The sequence below is a fragment of the Papaver somniferum genome, unplaced genomic scaffold, assembly GCF_003573695.1.
Source record: "Papaver somniferum cultivar HN1 unplaced genomic scaffold, ASM357369v1 unplaced-scaffold_33, whole genome shotgun sequence".
Taxonomy (NCBI): Eukaryota; Viridiplantae; Streptophyta; class Magnoliopsida; order Ranunculales; family Papaveraceae; genus Papaver; species Papaver somniferum.
This window is the reverse complement of record NW_020644373.1, coordinates 530,981-538,257: the sequence shown is the minus strand read 5'-3', so window position 1 is coordinate 538,257 and position 7,277 is coordinate 530,981. Positions and strand designations below refer to the sequence as shown.

The following is a 7,277-nucleotide window of genomic DNA, read 5'->3' as shown; positions in this document are numbered from 1 at the left end:
CACATAACGGAGTCTATTAATAATGGATTATCACAAGACGTCTTTAGATCTACAAACAATTTAAAGATCCTCGTCGAAACTTCGATCTAGTTTGAGCGAATCTTATATCAAAAGAGAAGATTCTCAAGCATAAACAAACTAACTGCAATCAAAGTTCAACAACCGTTAGTCAATCAAATCAATCGAAAACTAATAATAGTAATTATCTAGTTTCCCACCAACGGTACTCGTAGAGCTTCCCAATCCCAAAGAAGTCTTTAAAACGAGCGGTCGTAAGAGATTTTGCCTAATTAGGGTACTTTCCTCTCCAAATAGACGGCTCCATCAGTAACAACACAACTAGGTAGTTTTGCTGGCTCTGAGGATTGTTCACATAATAATCAGTCTCACGGATTTCTATCTGTTTGATTTGTTGATTACATTGTGAAACAGAGATACAACTCTTGGATATATTTCCATTGATTGAGTCTTACTGTCTAATTGATTCTCTTGGAATCATATTGGAGTTTGTCCATACAGATTGCTAAACGAAATATTGGGTGAGGTTGTTAGACCACCACTTTTCAAAACCAATTTCTTTATTGGCATAACATGTTTAAATCAATGCTTTCAATTCAGGTTTTGTTAGTTACAATGTTTTCAAATTTAGCAATAACACATAGCGGAAGAAGAAGAAAAAATCTTAAGTTATTGATATTGCAAGATTGTACTCAGTCTTAAGACTCTTAGTGGAATGTTTTGAGTGTATGGCCATTTCAAATTTTCAGTAGCTTTGATAATAATCTTAGTTTTGTACCTATATACTTTCATGTAGACTATTATGATGTATGTCTTTTTTCTTTCTTTTTGTTTTGTTTCATCGAAATAGTATACTGGAATATACAATGTTTACACACTTACCATCAATTTTAGGGCAGTTATATTCAGCGTACTTATATTATTCATCTGCTTTAAGCAAGGATTGCCGAGAACAAAAACATTAACTCTTAAAAAATGGTTCATCAAACTGGTGGCTCAACCAAGTAGTGTCTCCAGACCACATGTGAAATGTGATGTGGATGTTAATTAGTTTCATGTGTAGGTAAAAAATTGGTAAGGTTTTCATATGTTATACACGCCTAATAGCACGAATTCAACTTTAACAAGTATATGCTAAGCTTCAAATCCCCCTTACATCTTAGAAGATATACGACGCTGCCCTTGCAAAATGGAAGCTCTGAAAACTATTCCTGGACTAAGTGATGCACTCTTACAACTTAAGGGACATGGTTTTATGGTTTGTTCTTCCATTTGGGTTCTATTTTCATTTTCTTGATCACTGTTTCTGTATGTCTTCCCTACAGGATAACTGATAACCTATCATATGGGAATGGTTGTTGACTCTGCGGTCTGTACGGTCATGTAGTCATCTCCCGTATATGCCTCTCTTAAACCTGTGCGTCCATTGTTTAATACTTTCTTTGTGTAATAATTTCATGTCAGATTCATCCATTCTACCAAATTTAAAATGTCAAACTGTTATGGATTCATGACCTATTAGTTTTTTTTTCTTGACCGGGAAGTCATGAGCTAGAGCTTCCTACAATTCGTATGTTTCAAACGAACGGACTCTGGGACCTGTTTGTGTGTTCTTCTATACAAGTTCATTATTGTGATTTTTGAATATATCTTGGTGATAAGTAAATTTATAATTGATGTTTTCGCTGCAAGATTGTTAGGGATTTTGTTAGGACATGGCTGATACGGGATGTGGCAGATTGGCAGCAACACTCTTAGCCATGATTCGTGAACATGAAAAAACTAGCGTTTGCCGACGTGCAACACATGTGCACTCCACTTGTATTTATAAATAGTGCATCTAATCAGCTTTTCTGTCCTCTTTCCCGTCACAGTAAATACTGCAGTTGATGTGTAATCTCTTGCGGCTAGGTTTAATTTGTACCCCTGTATACTCCATGAAGTTAATACATCTCAGTGGATTGTTCCTGCACCAAACATGTCAGTTATAATTGCCATGGTACCTCTTCTTCAAAATCTTTTTTGCAGTTGCTGCAGTAAGGCTCATCATCTTCATAATCAACTTTTTTAGTGCATTTCTTGCATGCCATGTGGAACCACTCTCTAACCTCAACCAAGCCCAGAATCGTTGCTAAGCAGGTGAATGTCTTGTCCGGTTGCATATTGCAGTAAGGTATACATAGAGATCGCAAGGGAACGTTTCACTGATAAGAACAATATTGGCGCATTTCTGTGTTCGTTTGTCACCCCCCCTCTTCTGGTTTGCGTCATTCTCTCCCAAAACTTACCTTCATGTTGATCCCTCTATTTCAACAAAAATAAATGTGGTTATTTACTGATCAACATCGTGATTATCTAGTACATACGGCTTAAAGCTTTGACTTACTTGGCATCTTGGATTCTTATTTCACCCTTTGGCACTTTGCAGGCCCTGTCCTGGCTATCGAAGGCTACCATGGTAAGACGGAGTTCAATTTTCTGATAGCATCTCCACGAAATAATTATGTCAGAGACACGTATCTTAAATTGCATAGGTAACTGAAATGCAATGCAATCCTTGCTTAAATAGAACGTGGTGTCATCCACTTTGCTAGATGCGTCTATGAAGTTGAACTTGTGTTATGGAAATCCCGGTTTATCGCTGTCTGACAGCTTTACTTTACTGAATTTGTTAAACCACATAACATGTGTACAATCAACAATTCTGAAATTTCCCTACGGAGACGATAAGAGTAACCTTGCAATGGAATATGTATCCTTCGACCAACTGAATCTCAAAAATTCCTGTGAGATCCTTTGGTAACTTTGCATGCATCTGAGTTTTCTATGACATGTAGTGAACTTGTTTTCACTACAGTAACAACATAACGATTATAATTCAACAAATCCTAAGTTAAGAAGGATATTTCTTACGTTTTCATCCATTAAGTGCATATCCATGCCATATGCCTCATTGGTTTTACGGTTTCCAGACTTAGAAGCCTTGCCTTGATCACCTTTTGTCTATACTGCATCTTTGCCAGTGTTTTTCCTAGACATTTCAGAGAGACAAAGATGGGAATAAGATCGTTATACGGCACTGCTGAATAAACAAAGTCTACACATGCTAGTGCTTAAACATACAATGGGAAAGATTACAAACCATGGACAGTGATCTGGACAGTCTTCTGAGACATTTTTAGCTGCAAGAGTAGCGTTTCTCTGGCCTATTTACCTTGGAATCAAAACATAGCTCAGAGACCAAAACCACATATTTACAGAATTTACAGATACATAAACAGTAAAGAGAAGCATACCTTAACCCTTGTGACTCTAGTCGGAGTAAGGAGTAAGAGTGATGCATTCACTTGTATGACACCACCTAACGCACCAACTGTGCCTTATCGTATTAAAGGGGTTTGAAACCTCGCAAAAGTCCAACCACCTAAATTCACATAGCAAGGAGTAAGAGTGACGCATTCACTTGTATAACACCACCTGACGCAGTGCACACGACAATACCTACTTAGCCAATGAACACAGAAAGATGATGACCAAAAAACAGAAAATTCTTAAGCCCCAGTAAATCTTATTTCATAGGGGAAAACCACCTGATTGCCATTTGGTTATATCATGGCCTCGTCTTGATGAAATAAATTCTCATTTGTTGTCTTATATTCGCTGATATAAGGATTATCATTGTTGTTCGCAGAGGCATAAGATCAAGCAACTAACAAACTCTTACGATACAACAAAATATAGCTTAGTTATACAGTACAGTAAAGTCTCCACCTAACATAGGATCAATATCAATTATAGTTGATGGATTAGTAGAATACCTGCAACTCTAACGGTTATTCCTTCAAAAACTGAATGAAAACAATGTGCATGTATTAGAAGCATAATATCATTAAATGAAGAACTCTGCAACAAAATTTCAGCTAGTTGAAGATGCGCTGATGGCAGAATCGTGCTTATTCAAGAACAAAGCTTCAATACAACCAAGAGTTTATTCATCGACTTCCCTTAAATTGGTTGTTATCTAGTTGGCTGCAAAAAGAGGGAAGAACTTAGCAAACACGGTGAACTAATAATACTAATGTTTCCCATCTTCAAATGAGAAATACATTACAAAGTAAAAGGGAATAACAAATATTAGATAGAGAGACACGGTAGACGCAAGAACCATTATTTTCTAAGTGCAGTAATTGTTCAAGGTGAAACAAATCTGATCAGAAGATAAACGTGAAACATCATCTTTCAACAAATCTGATCTGAAGCTAAACTTGAGACACTCAAATATTAAGGCATGAAAAGTCAAAAGGTAATCAGACGTAAGAAAATCAATCAATAATAACCTTATAAAATACCCAACATAAGATAACTCGACAATAAAATGAAAATGCTATACAAATGAGGATGAGGGATAATGCATAAAAGCATAGGATAATTTTCCTTGGTAGATTCTCTCATACCTATCTTTAATAAATTTGAGTACTTTATTTGGTTGTTAGGTAAGTTATGTGCCGTATAATAGATCACTCTTTTCAGAGTATCAAAGGGAAAAAGTGTAGTATAGACGAACAAGTTCGAAGCACAAAGATTGTAGCTGTTTCAAGAGAATAATTTAGCAAATCAATAATGTAATTGAGTTGTAATTGAGAATGCAGGGAACAATATTTGTAAAGAAAATGAATAATTGTTGTATCTATCAAGACCTTAAGGTTCCACCTAATGGGTTCAAGTAGTGTTATGATCAGATGATAACTCAAATAGAGATAGATAGTTGAAAAAGCGGGGTATAACAACCACACCCAATAATTCATTCGACAATTTGTATGGACTGAACTCCAATATAATTCCGAGAGCACCAACTCAAAAGCAAGCTCAATCGAGAAAGATATCAAAGAACTTTATCTCTATTTCTCAACACAATCGGCAAATCGAACAGATAGAAATCCGTGAGCCTGATTAATATGAGAAATGACTTGGACGGCACCAATGTTCAATGTCCAAGTGTCAATCAAGTTATATCCATCAATCAAGGTCGGATTCAACAACTGATTGAACTACGCACAACCTGTGATATTTTAATTATATAAAAAATATAATGCGGAAAAGAAATAACACAGACACCAAAAATTTTGTTAATGAGGAAACCGCAAATGCAGAAAAACCTTGTGACCTAGTCCATCTTTGAACACCACATTGTATTAAGCCACTACAGACACTAGCCTACTACAATTTAACTTCATACTGGAATGTGGTTGAGCCCTAACCAAGTCTCACACTGATTAAGGTACAGTCGTGTTCCTTACGCCTCTAAAACCACGCCATATTTTGCGCACTTGATTCCCTTAGCTGATCTCACCCACAACTAAGAGTTTCTACGACCCAAAGTCGAAGACTTATAAACAAATCTGTCTCCCACAGATATGTCTATTCTTTATTCGATTTTTGTTCCGTCTTTTGATAAATCAAGGTGAACAGGAACCAATTGATTATCCAGTCTTATACTCCCGAAGAGCATCCTAGAAATATCAATCACCTCACAATAGCCCAATTGAGACGAACAAGAGTCTGAGACGAAGAACTGTTGTGATTACTTTTTATATCTTACGTATCGTAGATAAATCTCGAGTAAATCTTAGAGAAGATAAAACTCAATACGATAGAACAAGTAAGATCAGAATACGCAACTTCAGAGAAAATAGTTGGATCTGGCTTCACGAATCCCGAATGAAGTCTTCAAGTCGTTAACCTAATATGGTTTTGAAGAAACCTAGGTTAAAGGATAATCGATTCTAGTTTGCAACTAGGACACATGAAAATGTCGGGATTAGGTTTTCCAGTTGTTAGAGTTCTCCCTTATGTAGCCTTTCAAATCAGGTTGCTTAGAATCAAAGCTAAGATAGCTTAGTAACAAAGCATTCAATATTCACTGTTACATGAAATCCTGATTTAAGATTCAAGCTAAGTCTGCTTAGAAATTAAGCAATCAATCTCCACCGTTAGATGGTCTTATCTTGTTATGCACAAATGAAATATACTTATATTTGGATATGGATAACCGTATCTAAACATGTATATTAGGTTGGCTCAATAACAGTTAACCGAAGTTAGCCATATGAACACTTTTGTCTTAACCATATTCATCTAACACTTCTAGATCAAATATGATGATCAATCAATCATGAAAGATAATCAAATGAATATACTTGTGTTTCAAATAGAGTTGTTCAATTGTTCACTATCTCATAGAAATATATATGAACCAATTGAAACAAAATCGGATTGATTCTTAATCGTACAAAGTACTTATACAAGAATGAATTCATGAATGTTAAGCCATGGTTTTCAAAGTTAATTTGAATTCCTTAAATCATAAATGTTTTAGTTCATCAGTATGAGAATCATACATATTTGATTTTAGAACTTAACCACTGTGTTCGCAAACTGGGTACGCGAACATCAGCTCCGGACATTGTCCTAGTCAAGCCGTTCACAAACCCGGATCGTGAACAACCATCCCGGACCCAACTCAGGTAAACGCGTTCGCATACTAGGTATGCAAACAAGAGTTCCGGACCTGAATCATTACAATATCGTTCGCATACTAGGTATGCATACCGTGTTGTATTTAGACATGGGTAATTGTTCTAAACTCTCATTTCAATCATTTAAAAATCCTCGGAAGACGACAATGGTAATCTCACACATACCATCAGCTTCTAGTAATTTTCAAATGAATGAATGATCAATACGAAACTTCTCAAGCTAACATCAAATGACTGTCTCACACAAATCATGTAAGGTGTTCAAGGTAATTTTCACATGATCATCTTTTGATTTAATATTTAGTTTCCAACATATAGATTGTTTCCAACTAAACTCGTCAAGAATATGATGAACATAGTTAAAGCAAAAAGCTTCCAACACATATTTCGAGAAATATATAAGCGAAATAAACTCGGATCGAAATATCAAATGTGTATAATGTAAAAGTCTATATAGCTATTCGATGTAGTCTCATTAGAAGATAGAGTAGAATAGATTTCTGAGTGATAGATAAGTTTTAGTCTACACATACCTTTTATTTATGAAGTTCCTCCAAGATCCTCAGTAGATCTTCGTCTTCAATTGGTGAACGTCGTGAAGTCTAAAGTTTAATTACACATTCTATCCTAATCCGAGACATAGCTATAAGTAGACTAGAAATCAAGTTTATAGTTTTGATCAACTAAACTTGATAAACAAGCTTGAACGCTTGCAAGTTCGAC

General features: G+C 35.7%; 1 long non-coding RNA gene across 4 annotated transcripts; it reads right to left on the bottom strand.

Moving 5' to 3' along the window:
- Positions 1 to 1,607: 1,607 nt before the first annotated feature.
- On the bottom strand, positions 1,608 to 4,722 carry LOC113341970. Of its 4 annotated transcripts, none has more exons than XR_003356286.1 (6): positions 4,473 to 4,722; positions 3,837 to 4,047; positions 3,315 to 3,442; positions 3,161 to 3,232; positions 2,405 to 3,049; positions 1,608 to 2,322 (listed from the first exon to the last, which is right to left on the bottom strand). It is a non-coding gene; the product is annotated as an uncharacterized LOC113341970 (long non-coding RNA). The 4 variants fall into 4 exon arrangements; XR_003356285.1 differs by lacking the exon at positions 4,473 to 4,722 and having other exon boundaries at positions 2,405 to 2,496; positions 2,932 to 3,049; positions 3,837 to 4,453; XR_003356284.1 differs by lacking the exon at positions 4,473 to 4,722 and having other exon boundaries at positions 3,837 to 4,453.
- Positions 4,723 to 7,277: the final 2,555 nt, after the last annotated feature.